Source organism: Rhamphochromis sp. 'chilingali' (assembly GCF_963969265.1).
Source record: "Rhamphochromis sp. 'chilingali' genome assembly, chromosome: 1".
In the NCBI taxonomy this organism is placed as follows: domain Eukaryota; kingdom Metazoa; phylum Chordata; class Actinopteri; order Cichliformes; family Cichlidae; genus Rhamphochromis; species Rhamphochromis sp. 'chilingali'.
The window spans coordinates 62,153,268-62,169,270 of NC_137929.1; the positions used below are offsets into that span (position 1 = coordinate 62,153,268).

The 16,003-nt window shown below is 43.9% G+C and overlaps 1 protein-coding gene across 7 annotated transcripts in view; it reads left to right on the plus strand.

The window, feature by feature from the left end:
* The window catches only part of LOC308410686 (uncharacterized protein), a 41,302-nt gene that overhangs the window by 14,786 nt on the left and 10,513 nt on the right, over positions 1-16,003 (plus strand). For 3 of the 7 annotated variants that reach the window (XR_013974227.1, XM_080904230.1, XM_080904234.1), the window contains one exon: positions 1,333-1,438. The exons of 1 other annotated variant lie outside the window; for it this stretch is intronic. The gene's annotated coding sequence lies outside the window, so the exon portion shown is untranslated. Of the gene's footprint in view, positions 1-1,332; positions 1,439-1,886; positions 3,660-3,908; positions 5,691-8,802; positions 8,898-8,940; positions 9,079-16,003 lie in introns of those variants that run through there. 3 more of the 7 variants (XR_013974228.1, XM_080904229.1, XM_080904233.1) reach the window with 3 other exon arrangements.

Sequence of the window (16,003 nt, forward strand, 5' to 3'; positions counted from 1 at the left end):
CCTCTCACATGTTTAAGCTGCGGGAGATTTCACTTGTCATGTTTGCATAGTAAGCTACCAATTAATAAGACGATGTCAGAGGAATTGGTGCGCAAATTATCATCACTCACAGATCAGTGCTGTCGCTCTCTATACACAGTTCGCACGATTGCAAAGTGAAAGCAAAAAAACAAGCGCAAATTCAAACGCGATTTCAATATGTCACATATTGACAGTGGCTCACCGATGCCAATGACATAATTACCCAGCTACATTTCCGAAAGAATGCAAAAGCATTGACATATATTTTTCCTTCCTACAATAGCCCGACGGGCAGGGCAGAGATAGATTTTGGTACCCCGACTGAAAAAATCGCTAGCCCCGGGACGTTGGGCTAGCGATATTGCAAGCCCTGTATCTGATTGAGGAATCACTCATCTTTGGAAAAGAGAGTTTATTACAGAGAAATGTCTCTTTCCAAAATAAAAGCTATACTATACGCTTCTTCTGGGCTATATTCTCAGCAGCATATTAAACAGCTGTCTAAATGACTCGGCTAAAGTTAGTAGCATGCTTGCTTGTTTTTTTTCTGCTTCCACTTGTCTTTGCACTAGGATGATGTCGGCGTAAGTGTGCAGTCATATTCGTTGTGTTCCCACTAGTGCTTTCAGGTTAATCTCGTTGAAATGACCTTAACGCCACAACACGGCAAATCTCCGTTAACGAGCTACCGCCGATCGCCCCGTGCATGGGGCTAGACGGCCAACACGTTAACGAGCTAACTGCGCTAACACACTAGTTCCCACCCATGTAATTGAGCATTGCATGGCGCATCCAACATACTGTTTTACTTTAGTTCATGACTCGCTTACCTTCAGGGTCATACGTCACATGAAAACCAAAATAATTCCAAACGCCAGATCTGAATGAGGGTGGAGGAGGTCCATGTTACAAGGAGAGCTTAACTTCTGTCTCGCTAGCTTGCCCTGCGCTCTTCCTTCTGACGATGCTGTCTGTGTTGAGCGCTCAGTGAATCGGTGTTCGACTACTCCGCCTAGGCTGCACTGTTGACCCTAGGCGGAATAGTCGAACGCAGATTCACTGAGCGCTCAACACAGACAGCATCGTCAGAAGGAAAGTTGATAAAATAAATTACAAATTTTGTATTGTTCGATACATATGCGTACTGAACCGAAAGCACTGTATCGAACGGTTCAATATCGATCGATACGAATATCGTTGCACCCCTTATATATATATATATATATATATATATATATATATATATATATATATATATATATATATATATGTATCGCTGTCAAAATAAAATATATACACATATATATACAGCTGAGTAACAGGAGGAGAAGAGTCTGGTGGTGCAGCAGAGGAATAATTTCAGCCATTTGGACTCAGCTCAGCCACTACAGAGGAAACAATGACTTCAACACAAAAGGTGAGAAAAACATCACAGTTACACTGTTATTCAAACTGTGTGTACAGCCGGTCGGTTTTTCAAAACCCGTTAACAGCAGCTTTGTCTTTTCCATCCTGGGCTCCTCCATATATACAGAATCTACATTCAGAACCAAAAACCAGAGAAGTTAAAAGAAAATAAAAAGATCATATTTTCTCTAAACACATTGAAACAACATTATCATCAGTTGAACTTTTTTCTGAAGTAAAAGAGTTTCTCTACTCGTCAATATTTCTTCAATAATTTCATTTTCATTACAACTCTCATTGTAGCACATCATTGTAATGTGATACTGTCACCATAAGGTGGTGGAAACACACCAACAATGTGTTTGTTCTCACTTTAAATTCCACCAATGGAGGGAGTTTCAGTTTGTTCCACGACTGCATTTCACTCACGGCCTCTGTTTGTATCTCTGTCACTGCAGGACCAACATGGAGCGAGAAGTCAGCGCTCTCAGGAGGCTGACAAACCTCACAGAAGAAAAGGAGAGAAAACCTACAGCTGTGATGAGTGTGGGAAGGATTTTACCCGGGCTGAACACTTAAAACGACACCAAATCATCCACAGTGCAGTTAAACCTTACAGCTGTGAGTTGTGTGGAAAGTGTTTTACCCAGGCTGGAAACTTAAAAACACACCAACTCATCCACAGTGGATTTAAAGCGTACAACTGTGACCTGTGTGGAAAGTCTTTTACCCTGGCTCAAAGCCTAAAAAAACACCAAGTCATCCACAGTGGAGTTAGACCTTACAGCTGTGAGTTGTGTGGAAAGTCTTTTACCCAGGCTGGACACTTAAAAACTCACCAACTCATCCACAGTGGAGTTAAAGCATACAGCTGTGACCTGTGTGGAAAGTCTTTTACCCAGGCTGGAAACTTAAAAACACACCAACTCATCCACAGTGGATTTAAAGCGTACAACTGTGACCTGTGTGGAAAATCTTTTACCCTGGCTCAAAGCCTAAAAACACACCAACTCATCCACAGTGGATTTAAACCGTACAGCTGTGACTTGTGTGGAAAGTCTTTTACCCTGGCTGGACACTTAAAAACTCACCAACTCATCCACAGTGGATTTAAAGCGTACAACTGTGACCTGTGTGGAAAGTCTTTTACCCTGGCTCAAAGCCTAAAAAAACACCAAGTCATCCACAGTGGAGTTAAACCTTACAGCTGTTACTTGTGTGGAAAATCTTTTACCCAGGCTGGAGACTTAAAAACTCACCAACTCATCCACAGTGGATTTAAAGCGTACAACTGTGACCTGTGTGGAAAGTCTTTTACCCTGGCTGGACACTTAAAAACTCACCAACTCATCCACAGTGGATTTAAAGCGTACAACTGTGACCTGTGTGGAAAGTCTTTTACCCTGGCTCAAAGCCTAAAAAAACACCAAGTCATCCACAGTGGAGTTAAAGCTTACAGTTGTGACTTGTGTGGAAAGTCTTTTACCCAGGCTGGACACTTAAAAACTCATCAAGTCATCCACAGTGGAGTTAAGCCTTACAGTTGTGACTTGTGTGGGAAGTCTTTTACCCAGGCTGGAGACTTAAAAACTCACCAAATCATCCACAGTGGAGTTAAAGCGTACAGTTGTGACTTGTGTGGAAAGTCTTTTACCCTGGCTCGAAGCCTAAAAACACACCAAGTCATCCATAGTGGAGTTAAACCTTACAGCTGTGAGTCTTGTGGAAAGTCTTTTACCCTGGCGCAAACCTTAAAAAGACACCAAGTCATCCACATTGGAGTTAAACCTTACAGCTGTGACTTGTGTGGAAAGTCTTTTGCCCAAGCTGCACACTTAAAAAAACACCAACTCATCCACAGTGGAGTTAAAGCACACAACTGTGAGTTGTGTGGTAAGGCTTTTGCTCTAAATAGCGACTTACAGAGGCATCTAGTTACCCACTCTGGAATTAAGGCGTACAGCTGCGACTTTTGTGGAAAATGTTTCAGCGACATACGGTACCGAAATATTCACGTACGGATTCACACTGGAAATGATGTTTACTGCTGTGATCAGTGTGGGAAACTGTTTGCAACAGGTGCAAAGTTACGACGACATATGATTAGCCACACTGAGGAGAGACCATATAAATGTGACCTGTGTGAGAAGACTTTTAAAGCTCCACTTCAGCTGAATAAACACCAACAGATCCACACAAGAAAGTAACTCTACAAGTGCAGTTACTGTGAGGTATGTATTTAGTTTTTTTGTCTTGTAATTTTAACCTGATTGTTTGGAACAAGTCTGATCAGTAAACTTATGGAGTTATACTGAATGAACTGTTTGGAAAAATGAAGAATAATTTTCACTCAGTAAGCTGAGTGTTGTAATGTAAACAGTAAAATGTAATTGGACGTTGGCAGAGATGCTTTTTATTTCAGGCAACGTTCAGGATAAAAATGTTGAAGGAATTCCCCAACTTACAATGTCTTTGTTTAGATGTGGAGCAAAGCACATGAATCCATTTCTCAACCCTGTCGTCACTGTGGTGGTGGGAAAGAGTTTCTCTGTGATCTTTGTGGAAAAACTTCCAATCATCAACGGGACCAAAAACCACATCAACGTAGCCACACTGGAGACAAAATGAACTACTGCAAAGAATGTGGGAGAGGCTTCCACACACCAAGTACATTAAAATACATGAACTCTTCCACAGTGGGGTCAAAAAGCACATCTGTGACCAGTGTGGGTCATCCTTCACCACTGGAAATGAGCTCAATGAAAAAGCATAAGGGAATCCACACAGGAGAGACACCATACAAGTGCAGACACTGTGACAAAAGCTGGTCACAATCAGGTCATCGTAACAAACATGAACGTACACACATGGAAGTGAACTTCAGCTGTGACCAGTGTGACAAAAGCTTCAGGAATCTCAGTTCATACTCCGAACACAAACAATCCCACACTGTAAATAAACTGTTTCACTGTTACCAATGTGCAAAAGCCTTCACTTCATTATCTGCTCTGTGCAAACATCAGCCTGATCATGCAGGACTGAAATCACTGGATGTTAATAGGAAAATTGTGCTTAGTAGTCAGTATAATCTTTCAATGATACAAGTTTGCATATGGTAGAATGCTGCATGTAATCATTTGTGTGTAGAAGTATATAGTTGGTGGCATATTGAAAGAATGTCTCATCCTAGGAGGTCTGTAACATTCTAGGGTGTTCACCAGTGTTGGTCAAGTTACTTGAAAAAAGTAATCAGTAACTAATTACTGATTACTTCCCCCCAAAAAGTAATCCCGTTACTTTACTGATTACTTATTTTCAAAAGTAATTAATTACTTAGTTACTTTTTAAAAACACGATTTTCAACCTGAAGAGGTGATGAAGCGATAGATCTTTCAGCCCAATTCTACTTTTTCTACATAATCCATCATACAAAATGTAATCAAATGGAAAAGTCTCATTTTTTTTTAACTTGTTTTATCATTTTTAATCTTTTAACTTTATGCATCAAGCAAAAATTTAATTATATGCAACATTCTCTGACTGGAATAAATTAGTTTCACATTTAAACCTATTTTCTACACATTCCAGCACATAAAATAAAATATTTTTTGTGTTTACACTCACTCTTTCAAATAGATGCAAGTAAAAAACAGCAGAAAATAAATAAAGTCAAAGACTCAGCGGTCCTGTTGCTCTATTTTCACCTGTAAAGCAGGACTGAGGTAGGCGGAGGTTTACCCTGATGCAGGTGTGCCGCGGTCAGTTGAAGAATCCACGAGTTACTCTGTGAATTTCCCATTACGTCTTGGTGCTTGCTTGGAAGTTTAGGGGTTTTTTTCGCTGTAAAAAGAAGTTTTCTTCCCACGCACGATGGACGCTAATGTTTTTGTCCCTTTTTATGGAATCAAACTCAAAGTAAGGTCAGTACTTCCACGCACGAAAAAAGTAATCAGATTACAGTAACGCGTTACAAGTAACGCGTTACTGCCCATCTCTGGTGTTCACCCCCACATCCTAGGAGCATGAGAGAGGTCGTACCTTCTCTTATTGTTTTACGGTAGGATTAACGTTGCTACAGTATGTCAGTTTTAGTTTAAGTGCTTTTTTACATATAGATGAACTGTTGAATTTTCCAGACCAGCAGGTTAAGGGAAGTCGTTTATGGGGCCACACTCTGACCCCACACACACACACACACACACACACACACACACACACACACACACACACACACACACACACACACACACCTCCACATTCCAATGTAAGGAACAAACGCTCCCTGAAGTATAAATAAAGACCAGGGCAGTTTCTCAGTGCGAGCCTCAGTGCTGGAGGCTGCCCTTGCTAGCAAGAAGTTCTGTGTGTTTTTCTTCTCTGAGTCTTTACTGAAGAAGTGTTTTAGAGTATATTTCTTAACACTGGATCACAATGAATCTGAAGAGAGAGAAAGATCCTCTTCTGGTTTCAGGGTCAGACTTAAAAACCTTGAGATCAGGCTCCACAGAGTTCAGATGGAATCTCCTGTAAAGAGTGTCAGCTGATGCCAAACTTGGATCTGATGAGGTAGCTCTGATTTCTGGAGCTGCAGTGAATAATCCTGAATGTTACATTTAGGAAGCGGCATGTATAGATATGTATATCAAGTTTATTATTTTTCCTTTTAGGGATTTTAATTCTTCCTTCATATTTAATCTTTTGCTGAGGTAAAATCTAATCTTAAATCATTTTCTCCCAAAACTGCAAATATTTTCACAGCAGTTGCTCTTAAATCCTCCAAAATGAACTAAATCTGTCCACCAGCTTTGAAACAACACCTGCTGTGACTTTATGTCCAGAAAAAAGAAACTCAAGCTAAACTGGTTTTGGGCTGTACTTTCATATAATGCCAGTTTGTACCAGAACATGAAGCAGTGAGTCAGTGTAACATTTATTTAATTAGGCAAAGACCACATTCATATTCACAGTGGCAGCAAAGAAATGTTGAAAGTTAAAAACAGCAGCACACATCAGGGCCATTTTAAAGATCACAGGTGACTACTTTTACTTAATTCAAATTCCTTCACATTTTTTCCCCCTTTCACTTTAGTGTATTTACTGTATCCTTGAAGTCCACATGTTGTTTTTTAATGAATTCATTTTGATCCACATGTTCTGCAGCTGTTTTCCTGTTGATTTGAAGTTTGTATTATGAAATCCTGATAATGTTAAAGCGTTAGTTATATTTGATGAACTCTGTAACGTTTGTCTTATTAAACAGTGTAACTGCTCCTGAAGGTTTTTCATGTTCGAAGTAGAATGAAGGGCCATGCTCCAACTGATGTTCAGCCAGTATTTTAATCTTCTTTTCACCAGCAAACACCGTGAAAAACTGGTGAAATGATCAATGAAAAACACGGATATTACATCAGGAGAACAAAAATTCAAATAAAACATGCACACAAAGTAAATGCACCAACATACCGTGTGCGCCTTTCTACTGAACATTAATGAGCAATTGTAGTCCATATCTTCAATATTTCCACCTTTTACACAAGCCAGCATTCTCTTTCTGGCTCGAGCCTTCAGTCTCTGGTGACATGTGCGCTTAATTGAGCATCACCCCAAAGCATGCGCACCACAAAGCGTCACACTCAGGCCCACCAGTAGGTGGCGACAACACAACATGAATCCAGATTAAACACCAAATTTTGAACATTGCAATCACATAATAATTACATTTCAATGCGACAGCTACAAACAGTTTGGTGTGAAAAATGAAGAAATGGTCTCAGAACAAGTAGTTTGAGCCCTGATTTCTGATTCAAACTAATTTAACTGTTTTCAGTGGTACATGTGGAGGTTTATCACAGGAGGAGACACACCGACACATATTTCCTTTCAATTTGGTTTTCTACTTGTTTTCTATCTTTTTAGTTAATTAACTGATTTTAATTCTCAGATTTTGCCACCTAATTCATTATTTCCAAAGATATGCACGTGGCACAGTAACAGTATCTTTAGCAGTAGCTTGGGACCTGACGGTAAATGTTTACTTTGTCTCTCTGAGATTTACTGATACAAAACTTTGCAGAGAGAACAACACAGTATGAACAGTCTTCTCACGGGTACTGATAAAGAAACAAATATAGAGTTTCTCTTAATTTTGCTTCAGTTTGTTTTCTTTAATCTTGAGCTTCACATGTTAAGTTTACAGATGGTGAGCTTAAGTTGCCAGAATGTAATGTTCCTACAAAAATACAGGCTAAGTGTGTACCCGTGTTAGTGAAACTAATAAACAGTCATGAGTCTCTGCTTCTCACCTTCCGGTGTTACACTCTCAAGACTCCGGGCGGAACACATAGGTAAATGCAATTCCGCTTGCTACATCCCTTTTCTTTTACAAAGACAATGAACTATTCATAAGTTGAGAACTCAGTTTGCAACTGGAACAAAACTTAGACATGACATTTCTTTGTTGGACACCATTTTCTTCAAAAATGAAAATTCTGTCTTCCACTTACTTTTTTTTAGTGTTACTTTTAGTCATTTTTTCCATTTTGTTTCTCTTTTCCTTATTTTTTTTCTTTCCTTCCAAACAAGTAAACAGATCACAAAGCCATAACTCAAAATATTATCGCAGATGTTTTGCTCTGTTCTCTAACCAGTAAACAAATCACAACATATAACTCACACACTGCATACATAGTCCTTCAGATATCCAGGTTGTTGTACTACCCGTCCTGACCTGGTAGTGCTGTTTTGTGTGTTGTCTTTGCTCTGTGTCGGCACAGTAATGTTCTGTCCCTCAGGCTGGAGATGTGCTGACATGTCTTTTTTGACCTCCACAGCTCGCCTCAGATGGCGACGATTTCTTCTGAGGACTCTGCCGTTGTCCAACTCCACATCATAGGATCTGTTTCCCAGAGTGTTACACACTCTAGCTTTGGTCCATAAGTTGTGTGGTTCAAAAGGTTGGACTCGCACCAAGTCTCCTGGGTTTAATGTGTCCATGTCCTTCGCTGTCTTGTTGTAGTACTTTGTTTGTCTCTTTCTGTTTTTCATCAGTGCTAACTTGTTGTCAGTCACTTTGGGTTGCAACAATCTGTCTCCTATTGGGAGGAGTGTCCTCGTCCTCCTGCTTAACAGTCTCTGTGCAGGGCTGGTAGTTAAACCTTGTGGTGGGGTGTTTCTGTGGTCCAATAAGGCCAAATATGGATTTAGTGTCTCTTTCTGTTGTTTTACATCCACAGACCGACATATGTCACGTGAAGCGATGTACTTTTTGTTGTGGTCGTTCATACCGTGCCAGTAGACACAGTCTCTAGCTCTCCTGAGGCACCCTTCTGTGCCGATGTGTGTTGAGTGAATTCGCTGTGTTATATCTGCCTGCAGTGCTTCTGGAATCACCACTCTCTCTCCCTTGAAGACCAATCCATGCTGTGTGCTCAGTTCATCCTGCAAAGATTGGAACTGGGTTATTTCAACAGGTACATCTTTCTTACAGGCCGGCCACCCCTTTTGTATTGTTTTTATCAGCGTTTGTAGTGTGTGGTCGGTTCTTGTCCCTGCCCGTATTCTGTCCATGCTTTCTGTTAAAACAGGTACATAGTCTACCATGTTGACACATTCTGTCTCCAGCTCCGTCTGGCTTTTGATGCTATCCTGCAGGTAGGCTCTACTCAGCGTATCAGCAAGTAGCATGTCGCGGCCTGGAACATATGTTATGGTTATATCATATTTTTGCAGCCTTAATAACATCCTTTGCAGTCTCTTAGGTGCATGTAACAGTGGCTTTTTAATAATGTTCTCGAGTGGCTTGTGGTCTGATTGCACTCTCACAAGACGACCATATGTATATTGGTGGAATTTCTCCATCCCAAACACAATAGCTAAACATTCCTTTTCAATTTGTGCATAACCTCTTTCAGTGAGCGTCAGTGCATGACTTGCAAATGCCACTGGTTTCCAATGTTGAGTCAGAGCTGCTCCCAGTTCTGTCTCGCTGGCATCACGCTGCAGCGTCAGCTCTTCTTCAGGGCTGTAATATTTCAAAACTGGGACTTGTGTTAGTTTTTCTTTCAGTCTTTTAAATGCATCTTCCTGCATGTCTGTCCACTCCCATAGGCTGTCTCTGTGCGTCAGTTGTCTGAGAGGCTCACAGTCGTCTGACAGATGCTTGTAAAACTTTGATAAATAGTTGACCATTCCAACTAGTCTCTGCACCCCTTTTATGTCAGTTGGTGCTGGCATCTCTGTGATGGCCCGTACCTTCTCTGGGTCAGCTCTCAGCCCTTCTGCTGTGAGTAGATGTCCGATGTATGGTACTTCCTGTCTTCTAAGCTTGAGTTTTTCCACATTTAATTTGATGTTTCTCTCTCTGCAGCGTTCCAGGAAAAGTCTCAGGTTTCTGTCATGATCCATTTCTGCCAACTCAGTCGTCTCTCCTTTTCCAGTGATCAGGATGTCATCAGCAATGATGTATGTGCCTGGCAGGTTCTCTAACGCTTGCATCAGTTTGCGCTGAAAGACCTCTGGCGCTGGGCTGATCCCCATCGGCATTCTCAGCCAACGAAAGCGACCAAATGGTGTTGCGAATGTCGTGAGATGGCTTGACTCTTCTGTAAGCTTCACATGCCAAAAGCCATGTTTCACATCACAAACTGTGAAAACTTTCGCTCTTGACACATCTGGCAAGATGTCATCTATTGTTGGTAACGGAAAGTGACTACGCTTCAAAGCTTTTTTGAGTGGTCTTGGGTCAATACATATCCTGGGTTTGCCATTTGGCTTCTGCACTGTCACCATCCCACTGATCCAATCAGTACTACAATCCACTGGTGCTATTATTTGTCTTTCTGTAAGGCTCATCAGTTCCTCTTTCAGTGGTTTCATCATCGACACTGGGACTGTGCGTTTTGGCAGTTTGACGGGCTGCACTGTTGTGTCGATTTCCAGCTCATATTCACCTTGCAAACATCCATCTCCTGTAAACACATCCTGAAACTCAGTCTTTATCTCTTCCAACAACCATGCGTTTTTCTCTGATGGAGCTGTTGTCACTGAGCTGTCCAAAGCACAGATGTTATCATATTTAACTTGTATTAAATGGCCTGTATTTATATAGCGCTTTACTAGTCCCTAAGGACCCCAAAGCGCTTTACATATCCAGTCATCCACCCATTCACACACACATTCACACACTGGTGATGGCAAGCTACATTGTAGCCACAGCCACCCTGGGGCGCACTGACAGAGGCGAGGCTGCCGGACACTGGCGCCACCGGGCCCTCTGACCACCACCAGTAGGCAACGGGTGAAGTGTCTTGCCCAAGGACACAACGACCGAGACTGTCCAAGCCAGGGCTCGAACCGGCAACCTTCCGATTACAAGGCGAACGCCCAACTCTTGAGCCACGATCGCCCCTATTGTATTAGCTTCATCGCTTCACTAGCTGTTCTCCCAAGTAGAGGTGGGGTGGCTGTAGCTCAGGTGGCAGAGCAGGTCAGCCACTAATCAGAAGGTCGGTGGTTCGATCCCAGGCTGCCTCCTGGCTGCATGCCAAATATCCTTGGGCAAGATACTAACCCCGTGTTTGCCTACTGGTGGTGGTCAGAGGGCCCGGTGGCGCCAGTGTCCGGCAGCCTCGCCTCTGTCAGTGCGCCCCAGGGCAGCTGTGGCTACAACGTAGCTTGCCATCGCCAGTGTGTGAATGTGTGTGTGAATGGGTGAATGACTGAATGTAGTGTGAAGCGCTTTGGGGTCCTTAGGGACTAGAAAAGCGCTATACAAATGCAGGCCATTTACCATTTTTTACCATTTACACTTTTTGTTTTTTCTTGGGTTTGTCAGCTTGACCTTACACTTTCCTAATGGACACAGCCTTGACTTATTGTACATCACAAGAACCTTGTCTGTGTGCTCCATTTTGATGTTCGGGTTCAACAAGTTGATGGGAATAACGTTGCAGGTTCCACTGCAGTCAACTTGAAACTTGACCAGGCTGTTGCCAATCATCATGCCTGCAAACAGCTGCTCTCGTTTTTTCATGTCTGATTCTCTGATGTGGTTCACTTCTACTGCAGTCTGTGTCATAGCTGTGACAGTCATTATGTCCTCACAGGAATCCGAGTCCTGCTCCGTCACTGTGTGGACCTTTTTTCCATTTTCACTCTGTCTGCTTTTACTCCTGCATGCTATAGCAAAATGATTTTCTTTGCCACATTTTTTGCATTTTTTTCCATATGCTGGGCATTTTGATTTGAGTCTTTCATGTGCTCTTCCACAAAATCTGCATGATATCTCTTTATCCAGTCTTTTTCTCTCTTTTTGTTTTACTGCATGTGGTTCCTCTACAGCCTGTCCCGCTATTGTTTTGTTGCATTCTCTTGAAATCTCCATTGCTCTACAAATATCTAGACATCTGTCTAATGTGAGGTTCTCTTCTCTGAGCAACCTTTCCCTCCAACTGGAGCTGTTCGTGTCACAGACAATCCTGTCTCTGATCAGTGAGTCTTTTAATTGTTCAAAGTTGCAGGTGCTCGCCGGCATTCTCAGGTCCGTAACATATTTATCAATATTTTCTCCTGGAGCCTGATTGCATGCAAAAAATCTGTATCTCTCGACAGTCTCATTAACTTTGGGATTACAGTGTTCATCGATTTTTCTCATCAGCTCACTTACTGTTACCCTTGCCTCAGCTCCGATCAGCGTTCCACAGAGCTCCCTGCCCCGTTCCCTGATCAGATAGTAAAACAGCTTCACTCTCGCCTTTTCCTCAGCATCCGGCAGAGCTAGTTCCGTGTAGAGGGTAAACTCTTTTTTCCATGTTTTCCACGCTTTAGACAGGTTCACTGAATCCATACTCCACTGTGCTGGTGGCTTCAATCCATCCATCGTAGACGCCGCTGCGCTCTTCTCGTCAGCGTCTCACCTGCTGTCCTGAGCCGTTAGCACCTCCGAGGCTAACTAGCCTAGCTGGACGCGTCGATACCGTCCGCTCAATCTGTTGTCTTCAAAGCGCGGTGTGGATCACTCTAGACCCCGCTGCCACCATGTTTCATCTTGTTCTCTCTATAAACTTCACAAGATGCTCGGTTGAACTTTCCCTCCTCCGAGGTAAACTTTTATTAAACTCTTAATAAACAGTCATGAGTCTCTGCTTCTCACCTTCCGGTGTTACACTCTCAATACTCCGGGCGGAACACACAGGTAAATGCAGTTCCCCTTGCTACAAACACAAATGATTAAAACTCCTAAAACTAAGTAGATTATGTTTCTCTAAAATATGAGAATGATGCCAGGGCTGCACTATTTTGCATAAAATGAGAATCACAATTTTTTTGCTTAGAATTGAGATCACGATTCTCTCACGATTTTCTTTTCCAATATAAATATTTATTGCACTTACTCCGTAATTTCTTTGTGCCTGGGGGAGTTTGACGGGTATGGGGAAGTGCTGTATAAGGTTCCCGTTATTGATGTTTGGGTGGTTGGCGGGGACGGATTTTCTCTTGTCACTTTCTTGGCCTTTACAGCTTTGTTATATTGCACTTTATGGTTGTAGAATGACCACTCGGTAGCTTTCTTGTAACGCTGCTTTATTGAACGTGTATCCAGCATGGGTTATAACAGCACAACAACGTGTGTGACAGCTAAGACATAGAACAGGATATAGACAGCCCCCTGCCACAGAGCAGGTCCTAGTGGCGTAAAGCCATAAAGCCCAGTACATGACATCTCCCCCCTTTTCATGTTATGTCCAATAACAAACCCCAAATAGAACAGCAATGACACAATGATAATAATAATAATAATAATAATAATAATGGATTGGATTTATATAGCGCTTTTCAAGGCACCCAAAGCGCTTTACAATACCACTATTCATTCACTCTCACATTCATACACTGGTGGAGGCAGCTACAGTTGTAGCCACAGCTGCCCTGGGGCAGACTGACAGAAGCGAGGCTGCCATATCGCGCCATCGGCCCCTCTGGCCAACACCAGTAGGCAAGTAGGGTAAAGTGTCTTGCCCAGGGACACAACGACCAGGACAGAGAGCCCAGGGATCGAACCGGCGACCTTTCGGTTACAGATGCGATTCCCAACCCCCTGAGCCACGGTCACTCGCATGATAACATGTGACACTATGATAGCCTCAGGGCAGTTCTCTTAGGGTCGAGCACAAATGGCATACTGTCAGCCTGAAGGGCAGTGTCCACAAAACAGGAGCCATGAAACACGGCAAACCTTTAAGGTAATTAATTCAACCAGGTAACAGCAGTATTGGGTGCAGCTGAAAACATAAGTGCAAAACAGCAACAATACAACATTCCCACTCCCCAGTCCTTCCTTCTGTCCTATCACCCCAATGTCTATAGATCCAGCCTGCTGACTGGCTTGCGTACCCGGCCGCACCTCGTGCTTAGCAGAGTCGGTACGTCAGCGTGAGTGGGTGCGACTAGACTAGGGGCCAAATGTGGGGTCTCTGGAATGGACGCACCAGCGCACTGAGATGACGGCTCCTCAGCATCCACAGTGGGTGTTGGAAGGGGTTGTGGCGTAGCCCGTGGAGATGGTTCGAGGCGGAGATGGCGGCGGTTCCGTCGCAGCAATGCACCTTGGGGTGTGGCAACGAGATAGGACCTCGGAGTGACGCTCTCCTTGGAGATGATGGCCGGTGTTGCCCAAGCCTTCTCCTGGTCCAGCTTAGTTAGGACAGCATCCCCTGGATGAAGTGGAGGTAGGGGCTTAGCACCATGGCGGCGGTCGAAGTAGAATGCCTGCTCGGCCTTCTGACCAGCATCCCTTCGTTTAACTTCTCTTTTGTTTGGCCATTTAGGTAGAAGATTCTTCTCCAAGGTAGGCAGGGTTGTCCTGATCCTCCTCCCCATAAGAAGTTCCGCTGGGCTGAAGCCTGTAGTGGCACAGGGAGTAGACCTAAAGCACATTAGCGCTATCAGTGGGTCGTCGTGCTGGAGGATTTTCTTTGCAGTCTGTACTGCCCTCTCCGCGTGACCATTTCCCTGTGGGTGGTGGGGACTAGACGTTATGTGGGCGAAATCCATCTCTCTCGCGAAGGCCTGGAACTCAGAGCTGGAAAACTGAGGGCCATTGTCACTCACCACCACGTCAGGGATCCCAAACCTAGCAAAGGTCGACTTCAGTTTCTGAACAACTTGGCCGCTGGTCGTGGATGGTAGGTGAAGTATTTCCAGAAACGCGAGTAGTAGTCCGACACAACGAGATAATTATTCCGGTTGTGTTCACAGAGATCCAGGGCTATCCTTTGCCATGGACGATCTGGCAAAGGTGTGGAGATGAGCGGCTCCTTTGTCTGTGTTGGCCTCTGGGCCAGACATGTGTGGCACTGCAGCACTACATTCTTTAACTCAGTGGAGAGCCCCGGCCACCACACAGATGAATTAGCCCTATCCCTGCACTTGGTGAGGCCTTGGTGCCCTTCATGTAATTTGTGTAGAATGGCTGTTCTTTGTGACTTTGGAATGACGATTCTGCAGCCTCGTATAACCAGGCCGTCAGCCTCTGATAGCTCGTTTTTCACTTTCATGTACGCTTTAATGTGTTTCAGCGTGTTTCAGCCTCCGTGAGGCGTCTAGAGCAGTAGGCAACAGGTTTCCACTCTGCGCCATGAAGCTGAAGCAGCACAGCCCCAAGCCCGTAGCTACTAGCGTCGGCAGATACGGCTGTGAGTCTGTTGACATCATAGAAGGCGAGAACAGGTGCTGATGTAAGCGCTCTCTTTATGTTCTCGAAGGCTGCCTGCTGTGGGTGATCCCAGGTCCAACTGTTTTTGCTTTTAAGCAACTCGTACAGTGGCTGGCATATTGTGGCAAGAGCAGGAATATATCTGCCCAGGTAATTAACCATTCCTAGGATCCGTTTAAGCTCTTGCACATTTTCTGGTGACGGCAGCTGAAGAATGGCGCTCACTTTCTCAGGGTCTGGCCTGACCCAGAATGGTCGATCAGGTGCCCTAGGAAGCGAAGCTGGCTCTGTCTGAAGGAGCACTTCTCTCGGTTGAGCTTCAATCCTGCTAGCTCAATGCGCTGCAGCACCTTCTCAAGTCGAGTGTCATGTTGTTCCATGGTGGCCCATAGACCAGGATGTCATCCATAAAGACCTCCACACCTTCGAGCCCCTCTAAGGTCTCCAACATCTTTCGCTGAAAGATCTCTGGTGCACTCGTTATCCCAAAGGGCAGCCTCTTAAAGCAATACCTGCCAAATGGCGTGATGAATGTCGTTAGTTTGCAACTCTCGTGATGCAATGGGATCTGCCAAAATCCACTGGCTGCATCCAGCGAGGAGAAGACCGTTGCACCACTCAACCTGGACATCGTTTCCTCGGGGGTAGGCAAGATATAGTGCTCTCTTTTGACAGACTTATTCAGTTTTGTCAGATCAACGCAGATCCTGGCCTTTGCTGTGGTCTTCTTCAAGACAGGCACCATTGGGGCACACCATTCCGTAGGTTGGGTCACCCTCTCAATGACACCATGGTTCTCCATTCTTTTTAGTTCCTCCTTCACTGTCTGCAGCATGGGGAAAGGCACACGGCGTGCCGTATGCA